Below are 14962 nucleotides of genomic sequence, written 5' to 3' on the forward strand. Positions count from 1 at the left end.
GCTACCGTTGAGCCATGCTAATGTTGTTGCAAGACATTAGTTGAATGATGAGCTGATTGATACATAACCAACAGTCCCTATATAATAGGGTTCCAGGGTATAGTATGAAGGCAAATCAGACTACCGTTTTACCTGTGCTGGATTTAACCTGGTGAAGGTGGTTTCTCTGTACAGGGTGCCAGGCTGAGAGGGCACAAAGTAATAATAATAATAATAATAATAATAATAATACCTATATTTATGCAGGTACCTACTGAAAATATTTAAAAGCAACTGTATCGAAATGAATTATTGTGAAAATGAGAAATACTGGAAGGAGGGTGCGACTTTTGTCTTCACTCAGGGCGCCATATTAGCAAAGCAATATTACCAAACCACCCTGGGATTTCTAGGTGAAGAAGGGTAGCATATAAATTTAATAAAATAAATAAGTAAAAAGCCTGTCCCTGACTTCCTGGAGCTAAACAGGTGCCTGGGTCTGATCAGTGTGCCTAGTTGGGGCCTACCTTTGGATTCCATGACAAAAGAAAGGGAGAAAATGAATGAAAGAAAATAAATAGAAATATACCATACCTTTCCGGTTGTACCTACGTGGGCACTGCTCCGCCTTGTTTTGGCTTGTTTTACGAGTAGGCTATTAAGTAATATATGTCTTAATTTCTCTGCTTATCTATCCACCTGTCTATCAGAATTCGTACACAGCTTAATCACCAAAACTTTTAAGCAGTTTACTTTTAAAAAAAAAATGCTGATAAGATCAGACCTTAAAAACAAGTTGATTTTTTTAATTCCTCTTTTAATTAGCCAATGGACCTGAGAAGGAAAAATAGCCATAAAATGTAGCAATAAAGGTTTTCTGCTCTCTTTCTCACACATTATGCTATTTCGATCCCCACCCCACCCCACTGCCCTGGGCACATGCCTTTCTCACACTACTCCTTGATTCGGATCTGGGAGGACTACAGGTTTAAATACCTAATAGAGCTCTCTGGCAAGAAGCTTGTGTAAAATGCTGCATTAGGAGCACAGTTTCCTACGTACTTTGGAACTTTCTCAGCCCATAAGGCACTTAGCATGTAGCCCTGCCACCTCTTCAGATGGAGGATATAACTATGAGTATGCTCTTTGCTGTTGCTGTTTTTAAATTTATTACCCACCCTTTGCCAGGAGGTAACAGGGAGGGTTGCAACAATATTAAGTTCAACATGAAAAATAATCAAATCAGGTCGGTCCCAAAAGCACATCTCAGGCATCCAAGCTAAAGCAATGAAGTGCATCTCCAACAGATTTCAAGAGCTGTATTATGAAGGTGCCCAACACACCTCTGCGGAGAGGGGATTCCGCAACTTGGGGGCTGCCACAGAGATTTCCCTCTCCCGGACCCCCCAACATTCCTAGCTTCTGAGGGCAGTGGAGCTACCAAGAGGGTCTGCCCTGCTGATCTTAAAACCTGACAGGGTCTGTTGGGAAGGAGGCAGTCTTTCAGAGATTTGAGGCCCACGTTAGACAAGCATTCCCAGTTAGACCAGCCTTTTGATATGAAGCTATGCCAGGAATCCTATTCTTTTTATTGATCGGTGAGGGGTTCGGAAAGCTGTTCCAGTCCTTGCTTATTTGAGGGTTAAATGCTTTGTTGTTGCTGTTCACAGAGCCTTCGTGGTTTGATTCTGTATATGTTTGTTGCCTAAGTTCCTAAGTTACATTTTGTACCATAGGAGATTTGTTTTCTGTTTTTCCTTATGTTTTGAGGAAATAAATTCTGATCCCTGTACATATTTTTAAATTTTGTTTTCTCTGCAGAATTACTGGTATGTTCATTTGCATGTTTTGGGCTGCAAGCCTATATTTACACACCCTTGCTCAGGTGTAAGTATCATTCACTTCATACCACGGTAATGCATTCCTATTCATGTGCCATTGAAGTGTTGCTCAGTGTTCATTGTGTGCATTTATTTCAAGGGGGGAAATGCTTAATTGTTAAGACCTTCTTCTTCTTCTTCTTCTTCTTCTTCTTCTTCTTCTTCTTCTTCTTCCAAAGGTAGCCTCTATCTGCTCTTCTATTTGCTAATCGAGAGCTATTTGCCTGAAACATGTTGGGATTTATGCAGCTCGTTTAAATAAATTAAGGCTGAACTAGATGTGATGCTAAACACATGTCAACATTGAACAAGCCTGATTTTTGTTCTTTAAGCAACAGCTGTTGGGGCAGGGCAAGAGAGAGAGATTGGGGCTCTGGGACACAGGGAGCAGGATTTAACTCTCTTTCCCCTGTCATGGTTCTGATAAAAAAAAATCACTTCCCAAGCTGCCTCAGGACTGGAAATGTCTGCTTCCTTCCCCAGACTAATAACACCATCAATAATGAGTGGTGGTAGAAGGAGGCTGCCCCTTTTCTTTTAGCTTGAACCTGAGACGTGCTTTGCAGCTGAGCTATGGCCTGTTGCCCAAAATCTGAGCTTGCAGTCAGATGTAGCTATCCTACAGCCAGCGTTGGTCAACTGCTGTCAAGAATGCCAAAGACAGCTGATGGGAATCTGATTCCCAAAAAGAAGCTTATGAAACTGAACTGGGAGTTGGATGCTTCTGGGTATCACCTACTGGTTGATGATCCAAACATTTTAAGGAAGCAACCCACTAGATGCATTGACGTCTGTGAGGGCGGGTGTCAGGAGCAGGTCAGCAATAACTCGCATGGTGCCAGTGAAGTTACCTATCTTTATTCAAAGAAACAAAACAGCTCAGGAGGCCAGGCCTAATGAGTGTGGCAACTCTTCCCAGTAGGTCTAGCCTCAATGAGGTATTTGCAAGAACTGAAGGTCCCCACTTTCTCACAGTACCCTGTGTCTCCTCCTACCCCAGGTACTTCCCAAGCAACACGAGACTCCGACGCTTTGTCTGTCTTTGCTCTGCCCTCTTCATACCTCTTCTGATTCTGGGAGACCAGGGGGAGAGGAGCTAGTCCCAACAGGAGGGGGAGACCCCCTGGCTTCTTCACCAGCCTGCCTCATCTCTACCTCTTGGTCTCCCTGCTGTCCAGCCTCTGCTTCTATGTCTGCTACTGGACTTCTCTCTGCCACAGACTCCACCTGCTCCTTAAATCCTGTTACCTCTTCACCTTCTGACAACTCCTCCTCCCAGGCTGCTTGCTCTTCTCCCTCTGACCACTCATCATCATCCCACCACCCACCCTCTGGCTCTGAGCCTTCTTCCCTTGCGGGTTCCCCAGTTGGTGCCTCCCACCAGTCCCACCAGTCTCTGCATCCAGCCAGTCCATGAAAACGTCCATAGATATGACACCACAAGTGATTGGTTTTCGTTTTTGAAGATGAAAACCATAAGGCAGGCCTTGATTAGGCTCAAGCAAAACAATTCTTCTCTCGTGAAACGCTCACTGAAAGAGCTCTTTGTATCTGATGGAATACTGAAACAGGGCAGAGAGAATCGCAAAAGACAGTGACCTTTCTCCTATGTTAATATTTAATCAGGCACTTGACCTCCAGGATTACAAATTAACAGTAATTGGGCCCCAAAAGATTTTCTCTTCCTTACAGAATTTTTTTTTTTTATTATCCCTATTTGAACATGCTACTAAATTAGTTCTACTATTTTTAATAGAAGAGAATTTGTTTCTAAAAAAAATACAGGTAAGACACAATGTTAAGCTACTCACCCGGCCTTTCTTTTTAAAAAAAAAATAGATATCCAGATGTACCTAGAATTGCCACCTGGCCAGATTTAAATTGGCTTGAGCATAGGTAGAGATGGGGTGAAATTCATTTGAATAAAAACCTACCTAATTTGCACGTCCCACAACAATACACAAACCAAAATGCAGCTGTCCTTCAGAATTCCCACTTCTCCAAATGTTGTACTCTGCACTTCTCCAACCCAGAACTGTGTACAAAATTGCATATATTAGGGAAAAGTCTGCATGAAGATGCATATCTTAGAGAAAACAACATACAAAAATGCATTCTGTTTGGGGAAATGCTTGCAAAAATGTGTTGGGCAAAGTTGCATGCAAAAAAAGTGTATGTTAGGATAAATTTTCACTTAAAACTGAACTTTCACGAGAGTTGTTTTTTTTAAATAATTTTTATTAACCGACCAATCAAATCAAATCACATCACATAAATTCCGAATTACAAAGCTGAATTTTAAATTTTGTTGAGGGGACCCATATTTCAAGATCCGAAGGGGGATTCTGATCATCTTCTTGCTACTGCGTTAATGTCTGAATCAGCCCAAACAAAGTTCATAATTCTATCCAGTCTTATCTTGCTGTTTCCGCATCTCATCTTGTTCATATATTTTCTCTTTTTTCTTTATGATCTCTTCTGATAATCTCCTTAAGCTGATAAACACCAATAATAATCCTGTGTGAATTTTCCGTTCATCCAATCCTCAAATCGAGATGGTTTCCATATATCATTGCATTCATAAATAACATTGCTCTTTCCATCATAATCACAGAACTGTCATTCTTAAGTCCCTCAGAGAAGTTTCACCCACAATATAAAAACAGCTCTATTTCTCTATTTCTCCTCCCAGACTTAAGTCCTCCGACAGAACTTCCCAATATGGCGATGGTATTTTTAACTGCGTCATTCCAAAGCCCTTATACATTCCACGCTCTTCTTAAAGTATGCTTTGGTTAGAACTTTCACGAGAGTTTTAAAACCACCTCTCAGATTGACACCTGGCACCATAGCCACTGGTGCATAAAGTAGGACACCAGTTGGCTTTTTGCAGCCATGGTATCTTGCTATACCATTTCTGGGTTCAGAAGCAATATTTCTAAATAATAATATTATAAATACACAAAATCATTTTTAAAAATCATGGTTGGACTGTGTCCATATTTTTCCTGAAAGCACAACTGAGTGGTCAACAAACTGTGGCTGGTGTCAATAAAAGTGCCATAGAAATGGCCTGGGGCCTTTGCAAGCTTGTGTGTAACTGCACACCCACACCCCAAAATGGCTGAATTATCATGCAACATAATTCATACTGATGGCTAGGGTGTTACATGCATTCATAACTAATATGAATAATTCATACATTTCCATCTCTGCCCATATGAAGCAGAATGTTTATTGTGGATAGACTTAAATTTCCAGGATAATGTGCAATCTTACGCACTTATTTTTATTACAAACCTCCACAGCGGTTATGAATGTCAGCAGCAGTCCTTGCCTGTCTAGATGCATTTTATGGTATGATCACCCAACTTCTGAGGGTCCCAATCCATTTCCAGTTCTCTTTAAGATTGCAGCTCACCATCTCCTGGATCAGCTCACATATTGAAGTTTTCTAGGAGGCAATGAGAGAAATCAACAAATTGGGCAGCTCCTTGGGACAGGGATCTTCCTTGTGTCATGTACACTGATGCCGAATGAATAAAAGGAGCATCACACCAAAAATCGGCTGCTTGTGGCGACTTAGTTCCACTACTACTGCAAAATGACCCTTTGAATAACAGGTTCTTATTCTCGGCCTAGTCTTATACAAGTGATATAAATCAGCCAGGCTGTCCCTGATAGCAGGGGAAAGGGACTTGTTCAATCCACACAGCAGGGAATTCAATTAACATGTGGTGTTATTACTCATTGCAGGACCATGAGGAATCCCAAAAGGCTCTGTCAGCTTGCTTTACTTCTTTAAGTCTTATTTAACCATATACTCTCCTCCAGAAGGCTGAAGCCTCAGAATGGTACACTCTGGAAGCAAGTCAGGCAAGGCCATTAAAAAAAAAAAAAACCTAATAGTTGTATGGCCAAATGGACACCCAGTGTCAGATAGTGGGCACCTAGTAGATACAGTTGGGACATATAACTTTCATATAGTGAAATGGAGGGAAAAAATGTCAAGACATTGTGAATATGAAATCAATTGGACTGGATACTTTTCAACTAAGAGTAGACCCACTGACATTACTTGACCTAACTTAGCCATGCTTATTTCAAGGAGTCTTTTCTAAGTAACTTAGTTGAATCACACCCATATGTTTAAGCACTATTTTTATATTTATTATATATTATATATATTTTTATATTTAAAAAATGAAGTCACAAGCCTAATTTCAAACTCTCTTGTTAGTTATATACTAAGTATATCAGCATATACTAAGTATATTATATAGATATAAAAACTCCAAGAAAAACATTTTAGTATTAGTATTAGGACCTTGCAGTGGATTCAAGTGAATCTTGAACTGAAGTGGGATCGTTTGGAAAGATTCCAGACTTGTTGAAGGCAAGGTGGGATCTGTCTAATAAACCCCAGACTGAAGCAAAGACTTCTGAAGTGCCTCATGGCTGCATTGTAGGTACACACAAGACACCCATTTAACCCATGTCTTATAAAATGGCCTGTGTCATGCAAGTAGGTTGTTATGATATTGTTTTATACTAGGTTAAGGGCCTAGTCTCCTTTTCAAAACCTGTCACTGCTATAGCAGTAGCTTTATCTATCCTGTCCTAAATCAATTTATCTGCAATAAAAAGGTTCATACCCGAAAAGGGCAGGGTCCCACATGGGCATTGCCAACACACACCTCCTCAGTAAAGTGTCGATGAAAATAATGTGAGGAGGGGGTGCCACAGTTCGTTGGTGAGTCAACTGCTTTGCATGCAGAAGGCTCAGAGTTCAGTGCCTGGCATGTCCTGTTAAAAGGATTGGATAGGTGATGGGAAAGACTAAGCGCCTGGAGAGTCCTTGCCAATCAAAAAGGATGACCACCTACATACGTTGAAAAAATGCACAAGGGGGATTGTGGGGCCTTGTTGACTCACCCCATCCACTACGCCACATTGCCACCCAAGCATTCAACTGGCTTGTGAAGGAACTCTGTGTGTGTGCTGATATACCCGTGTAGACCACCTTTACATGAAGGGGGATTCTGATTCTGATTCCTCTGTTCCTTGAAGAGGACACAAATTCAGTGGTTCCTTGGTTTAAGAACAGTCCTGTTTAAGAACGATTCGGTTTATGTGGAAACACGGCATAGCTTCCTTCTGGATCATGTATTTTGAGTCTGATGAAACATCAAAGGTTGAGTTAATGGAGGGGGTCTAGTTTGCAAAGTGTGTAAAGCCTTGCCAACCACTGTCAGCACTGATTGTATTGAATGGGTTTCCATTGATCATAGGTTTTAAAGAGGGCGATCTAACTGATGGTGCTCAAAGGCCGAAATTAGATGTGAGGATGGAAGACCCCTTTTTGCTCAACCATCCTGTGAAGGGAAGCTTCACTATTACAAGTAGCATGTACTTGTAGTGAACCCTCCTTCTTCTGCTGCCTTATCTCCCCTCCATGATAGTTGGGCTGAGGGCTGAAGTTGGGTTTGGCCAACTCGTTCAGGGCCACATACCAGCAGTCATGGCCAAAATAGTCACACTCTCTGTGCTGACACACATGCATGCATGCATCCATGCACACACCACATTCCATTCCTCTCCACCCAGTGCAGCACTGTAATGGACATTCAAGTTGTCCCATCATCATGCTAGGCTGGGCAGAGAGATTTAAACCTATTCTCCCAGTACCTTGATGGGGAGGACAATCTTTATCTCTGTTCTTCAGCAGAGCCGATACAGATATTTTCCTACCCATCACAGTATGGCAGCTGATGAGCAGCTTAAAATGGCTTGGCAGGCCTGAACCAGGGCATGGGTTCACTGCTACCTCAATCATCCACTTTTCTCCCTTCCTGAGCTAATTCCAATATTATGGCTTCTGTTTCATTTCTTTCCATATATATCTACTTCGGAAGAGTTTCTCCTGTGCCCAATATTTCCTCAATGCCAGTGGCCAGATTGTGCTTGGCTTGGAGACTTTAACACGTGACAAAATACAGCTCCTGACATTTTTCTTCTCAGCCAGTGATACTGTGGAGGAGCAATCCAGGGAATCTCAGCTCCAGGACTTTATTTTATTTATTTTTTTCATAGCAGGAGTTACGACATCATCTGTCAGAGCACCAGGGTAATTGAAAAGACTGCCCTTGCTCTGGTGAATGGGTGAGATGACATGAGCCTTTCAAGTTTGCTTGTAACAATTTAGCACAAAAGGAAACAAGAAAATTAGGGAAACAATCATACAGAGGCTGGATACATTCTTTTATTTTATGAGGTTTCTCCTTCACACCAGCAGTTTATTTTAAATAATGCTTTTTTGCAGGATTGTATGGATTTCCCTTTAAAAGCCATAGCAAAAATTTCTAGGGGACCACATGCCAGCAATGGGTGTAGACACACCACTCTCTTGCACACAGGCCCACCTTTTGCTGCAGCATGTGGATCAGTTGAGGAGGGACTTGTTGCATTCTGATGCATTCCCAGGCTGAGCAGAGAGGTTTAAACCTCTGTATTTAACGTAGCACAACATTTTGCTGCCATCACCACAATCAATTGAATATTGAAGGGCCATCAAAAATTGGAGGGGGGCAAATTGAACCCCTAAGCAAAGTGTTAGCCATCTACAAGATAAAGGTTGCATTTATCTTTTGCTAACATCCACTGTGTTTTACAACTTTAAGCTATGCAGTCAGAACTGAGCACCACAGAGTTCAATTCAGCTTATTCCCAGAAAGTTGTTCATAACTTTGCAGCCACGTTAATCCTGATATATTGGTTATTATGCTATATACTGCTGGTGTGTGTGTGTGTGTGTGTAATAATGGATTAACACAACTGCCTGCATTTTTTTGGATTTGTATTGGAAGCATGTCTATTAAATCTTGACAGTGTGACTATGGAGACTTCATGAGGAGCTCTTGCACTTCAAAATGTACCACTCCACCACTATTCTCAACAGCATTATACTTCACATTATATACAATATGCAGCTACTCCTACAAATATGAAGTCTTTTAGAAATGTGCAGATAACGATTGTTGACTTGCTCTTTGGCAGTTTGCAGAATTTCTCCCTGCATGCCGTGTTAGCATAGCTCTTTGATGCCTTCTGATTGATTCTGTGCTTCTTGGTGACATATCAGTGTTTGATGATATTCACATCCTCAAATCATCAGATTGTGTGTGCATTCTAAGACTGAGCGTATTCCTTTTGGCCCTGCATTTGACATCATCACTAGGTGATGTGCTGGCTCGAAGTTCAGAGCCATGGCATCTTTTTGTGCTTTTTAAAAGTCCACATTTGATGTACCCCTGATGGTGTCTTTCCAAGTCTTTTATTGCATTTCCCACCCTGCCAATGATTTATGGCTGGTTTCAGCTTTGAAGTTACAACCAAAGAGAAAATCAAGAACTGTGTACCCGCCACATGGAAAGGCCTGCTTAGCATCTTTTTATTGTTCCGCACGTACATGTTCTCTACCATTACGGTTGTTATATTGGCCACATATATAATGCACAGAAATTTAGCAGATCTCCCACCCTTCTATCTGAATGACTTGTGAAATCTTGTTGTTTTCTTTTGACGGGGTGGGGTGGGAATAATTGTAGCTCTGGTGATGACATAGGTTTGTGCTCCAGATCTTTCCGTGTTCTAACAGTGGTTTCCAAATCTATCGGAGTGGAACTTTCCCCCCGATTGCCAGTCATAGAAGCCCCACATATCTGTCAAGGAACCACTGCAAAAGATTGGGGTACACTCAGCTTCCATTACATACCGGCCTGGTCTGTTGGACCTTCCTATTATTCCACTGGAATAATAATAATAATAATAATAATAATAATAATAATTTATTTATACCCCCCCCCCCATCCGGCTGGGTTTCCCCAGCCACTCTGGGTGGCTTCCAACAAAATATTAAAAAACAATAGTCCTTCAGATATTAAAAGTTTCCCTAAACAGGGCTGCCTTCAGATGTCTTCTAAAAGTCTGGTAATTGTTTTTTCCTTTGACATCTGGTGGAAGGGTGTTCCACAGGGCGGGTGCCACTACCGAGAAGGCCCTCTGCCTGGTTCCTGTAACTTCGCTTCTCGCAGTGAGGGAACCAGCAGAAGGCCCTCAGCACTGGACCTCAGTGTCCGGGCGGGAACAAAATGTTCCTTTGAGTACACCCATGCTCAAGCTGCAAGGAAGTTTGATGCTGGTGCACAAATTGTCTCTCAGGCTCACGCTACATATGTTATGCGTGATCCATGATCATATTTTTATTTTTACTTCAAGACAGCTGTAGCAGGGGTCCAAATCTAACCAGAGAAGTGGCACTGGGGAGCAGGGTTTTAATCCTTTCCTTGACACTGTTCTCCTGATCTAACCCACTCCATTGCACCCCATCCCTGACCCGTTGTTAGCGCTTTCAGCAGAAATAGACATGCATTTATTTCCTCCTCCACCACCTGCTTTGTTGGAGCTAATAGATTCAGGACTGGGATAGTTAGGTCGGGGAAGCAGTATGGCAGAAAGAGTTTAGAAAACCATGCCAATCCCCTATGGATGCTTTAAGTTATATATATATATATATATATATATATATATATATATATATATATATTCATTGTCTGGCATAGTTTAGGGAAGATTGTCTGACAGAGATAGTAGGCTGTCGTGCTTAGAGTGTTGGACTAGGGCTAGGGGGACCCTAATTTAGATCCTCACTCAGCTATGACCGTGGGCATCTCTTACATAGCCTACCTCACAAGGTTGTTGTGTAGATAAATAAGGTAGCATGTGCACAGCCATGCCCTCCTTGTAGGAAAGGCATGTTATAAATGCAATAAATAAATAAAACCACTAATCTCCTTATTGAGGAATCTCTTGATAAAGAACCTAGCATATAGCATACCAACCATAGCTGTTGCAAGCACAAATACTTTATTATTGATGAATGTATAAAAAAAAACAGATCTTACCACAAATCACAGGGTTTGGTTTTTAAATGCTAACAATTATTAGAATGTTTAGGTTTTATTTTTTCATTGTGCAAGAGCTTTTCAGTGTACCATAAGCTATAGACATTGTTTGAAATGTAATAGACTGAACTTGATAAAGCAGTCAGAGGAAGGAAGAGCCATAGGTGAACTTGGGATGGCCCTTGCTTGTATGGTTTAGAAGGTAGTTCCCATGCACATGAATGGAGCTCTCATTAATCTCTGTGGATCTTGTGCTGGATAATATCCTGGAGGATTTTTGCATAAATGAAATGTATTGTTACCTACTCTGAACCTTCTTGAAAAATCTGATTCCAGGCTAATGCTAAGATAATAAATCAGGATATCATACCTGGGGACATTTAACTTTCAAAATTCTGTGCATGGTCTCCCTTTACAAAACCATCTTGACTTTTCTGTGCCAAACTATGTTCATACGAATGCTGGTTGTTTCTGGACTCTGCTTTCTGTGCCCAGGCACACACTAGCTAATAATTTGTTATTCTGGCAGCCTTTTAATAAACCACTAATGTTGCATACGGAAATTCTCTTTTACCATTTCAGTGGCAGAGACTGAAATGACTGAGTGAGATTTAAGCATATTAACTGCTCCCACTGAAAATCACTGTGCTTAAACATGTGTAAATTTGGTTAAAATTTGCTCAAAATCCTTGTAATGAGGAATAATATAAAAAACATTTACACTGGGCTTTAATTATGAACATCTAACAGTGCAGTCCTATATACTGAGTAACCCTAAGATTGACTTCTGAGTAGACATATACTGTATGGGATTGCATTTGTTTGTTTCTATATGTTAAATATACTATTACCATGCCACCACCCTGTTTCTCTATTGCACGAAAGGTAGTTTCTGTCCATAAAATGGGTGAAGAAAACCACCTCTTCTTCTTAAGGCATAAGTATCCTCGAGTTCCCAAACCAAGCATCATCCATGCATGGCATTGTATCATTCCTGTTGCAACCCCCAAGTTCAAGGTTTGTGTGTGAACACAGTGACCAGTCTTAAAGGCATGCTTAGACTGCTCAAGAAAAGAAATAACCTCCAATTTTGAAAAATGTAATAACTATTGACTCCTTTGTGTGTGTTTTACCATGTTTTCCCAGGCAAATTTGTACTTGACAGCCATATGTCCTTTAAAACAGATCCATAACTCTTCAAATAACCCAGATCATTTTTCCTCAATCTCTCCCTCTCTCTCCTTCTTTCCCCTCAATCTTTCTCTGTCTCCCTTTTTAATGCCCACATCTCCACTATCAGGAACAAATATGATTTCTGATTGAACATCACTTTATTTGCCAGTTCTGTGGTCTTTTCTTATCTTGTTCCACACTTCTCAGGCTTTGTGGTTAAATTATGTATTAAGGTCAATGTCAAAACACGGAAGATCTGTAATCTACAGGGAGCTCCCTTTTATTCGTTATTACAGTGAAGGCTGTGCGCAACTGTCAGGGAGCTTGGGATGTGCTCAGCATGAGGCTTGCTACACAGCAGGGCTCTACAAAGCCTCTCTCCTTGTTCTCCCAGGATGAAACCCTTGATAGATTTACCCAGATAACCCATCTCACTTTAAAGCTCTCTTGTCTCTGCTTCAATCTGAAAGCTGTCAAGTGCACCTATATAGTAATGTCATAAATCAAACGTAAAATGTGTACACTGGAGACATCACGAGTGTCATGTATTCACTTGTACTTTGAGATTTTCTAAAGTAAAATGGTGTCAGAAGAAAGAAGGCTGGGAGGGGTGGGCTGTATCCTTTTTTTCCTGTTCCCCCTTAAAATAAAATACAAGACTGTTTGAAAAAGGTTCACTGTAAACTTTTTATTATTATCATCTGCGTGGGTGGGGGGGTACTTTTGTAGTCTACACATTTTTGTTTATCCTAAATTAATCAGGGACAGCTATTTAGTAAACAAAAAAGGAGGGGAGAGAGAGAAAGGAACAGCAAAGATATCTATCTCTAAGCATTGAGATTTAATGCAAGGCTGTGTATTGATTTTGCGTCTTTGGTTTTCTTCCTGACAAGCATTTGTCAACATGGATTTGTATTAGTTCCCAGGCTTGTTTATTAAAGACACATCCTTCTTTCCCTGCACTAGAAACAAAGCGGGCGCCTAAAACAAGATGCCAGGCAAGGCAAGACAGAAGATAAGTTCTCCTTGCGCTTAAGTTTTCCCTTAGCCACAAATAAAGGAAACTTTCATTTTGTATCACGAGTAAAGGGTGGTACTTCATCAGAAGTGCCTGGTTTCTTTTCCTAATGTTGTACTTGCAATGTGAAATGCTTTTTATAACCAAATAGCTTAGAGCAAAGCTCTTTGCAATGCTTCCCGTTCATATTCTCTTGACTTAGCATTGAGCCATGTTACTGCCTTAAAAAGAGAAAAAGCTGTACTAAAAATCTCATGCATTGGATCCTCTGCCCATTTTCTGAGGGAAAGGTTTTTTTAAAAAAAATCATGTTATTAGTCCTGCGATAGGACACACATGTAGGGCTTCATCTGCCTACAGAAATGGGTGATTAAATTCCAAAGATTTCCATGGACCTTAAATTGCAACAAACTCGTGCTGGATTGCATCCAATACTGTTCAACGAAAGTGGTTTGCTTCATCTGTGAGCCCATCAAATGATGAGATAGCAAGTTATGAGCAGGCATGTGTAAAGCAGACCTTAGTTAATTAGTGAATAGCCTATTGTGTTCCTATTCCCAGAAACAGGGGATAGATTTCTGGAGAAGGTACCCTCTAATAGTGTGTTTCATTTGCTATAACCCTCCTAGGGACCTTGGGCTGAACAGTGGGTAATAAATTGTAATAATAATGATGATGATGATGATGATGATAATAATGATAACCTCCAGTGTACTCAGTATCCCAGCTGGACACAAACAACCTAATCCTAGGTTTATTTGTTTGCCAGGAGGTAATTTCCACTGAGTTCATCAAGAAGAAAACTTAGGATGGCAGACCAAATAATCTCCATATTACAAGCACACCATTACACCTTACAGGTTAGTCTATTTCCCAACAGCTTGCCAAGCTTTCCTTCTTGCCTTTTTTTTTTGGCAGCAAACCATGACAACAGGATGGAAAAATAAAACTAACCACAAATAATCAAGAACAAAATGCCTAGGGCTATCCCTGCTCCCCACACATTAAAAACAAGATTAATTCTCCATTAAGTGCTTCCCAGATGTTGGGTTGCGTTGCGCGTTGTAAAATATGGAGCCCATCAAGCCTGATTCTCCACTCTGCTACAGTTCAATGTGGGAGAACACCAAAAACAAAAGACACAGATGCCTGCTGTATCAGCAAGTTCCCATTTTACCAGGGCATGCTGTAGACAGAAATGACTTAACAGCAGCTTTTGCTGCCCTCTGCTCCCAAGCATACTCCTAAACTCAAATCAAACGTCAGTAAGCCTAATGTTCAAATTGAACCCTTTTATAGTCTCATCAAAATTCAACTAATCCAACCCTATTATGGTCCCATCACAATTTCTGCTTCCCATGTTAACACAACTAAAAACGTAGCATTCTATATACTCTTAGCCAATAGGATGATTATTGCAGAAAATTTGAGGCATATTAGAATGCCTTCTTTCCAAGGTAGTTTCATTAAATATGAGGCTTTATTATCTTCATAGCCAAGAAACCTCCAAGTGTAGAAAATCAATTTGGCAACACAGATTCTATTGACAGATTTGTTGAAGGAATGTAATTTTTTTCCTTCTTCATTACCAGTGTGTGGAACTTTTCCCCCAATGAGGGCCCTATTCTTCAGTGGGATGTTTTGGGGGCTATATATCAGCAGTGTTTAGTGCCAGATCCACCTCACTCTCTTTCTCTCTCTTAAGATCACCACCAGGGCTTTTCCCCCTAGCCAGAACTCACCAAAACTCAGTTCTGGCACGTCTCAGGTGGGCACCTTGCCATTATAAGAGAACAAGGGAGGTGTTCATGGTGAGTTCTGGCACCTCTTCTAGGAATGTAGCACTGGTCACCACCACACACTCTTGGAAAGTGCCTTCCCACAGAGCACACTTCAGGAGCTGCCAAATGGTAGGGGCAGTGAGGACAGAGGGGTAGGGCTGTGGTCTG

The 14962-nt window shown here is 41.0% G+C and overlaps 2 long non-coding RNA genes across 2 annotated transcripts in view; one reads left to right on the top strand and one right to left on the bottom strand.

The window, feature by feature from the left end:
- On the top strand, positions 1-5268 carry LOC308474910. The gene is made up of 3 exons (XR_013985032.1): positions 1-97; positions 1801-1866; positions 5168-5268. It is a non-coding gene; the product is annotated as an uncharacterized lncRNA (long non-coding RNA).
- Positions 5174-14962, bottom strand: part of LOC308474895 — a 19677-nt gene continuing 9888 nt past the window's right edge. The window contains exon 3 of the long non-coding RNA XR_013985014.1: positions 5174-5313. This is a non-coding gene — a long non-coding RNA (uncharacterized lncRNA). The remainder of the gene's footprint in view (positions 5314-14962) is intronic.

The sequence above is a fragment of the Podarcis pityusensis genome, assembly GCF_964106645.2.
Source record: "Podarcis pityusensis genome assembly, chromosome: 4".
NCBI classification, from domain to species: Eukaryota; Metazoa; Chordata; class Lepidosauria; order Squamata; family Lacertidae; genus Podarcis; species Podarcis pityusensis.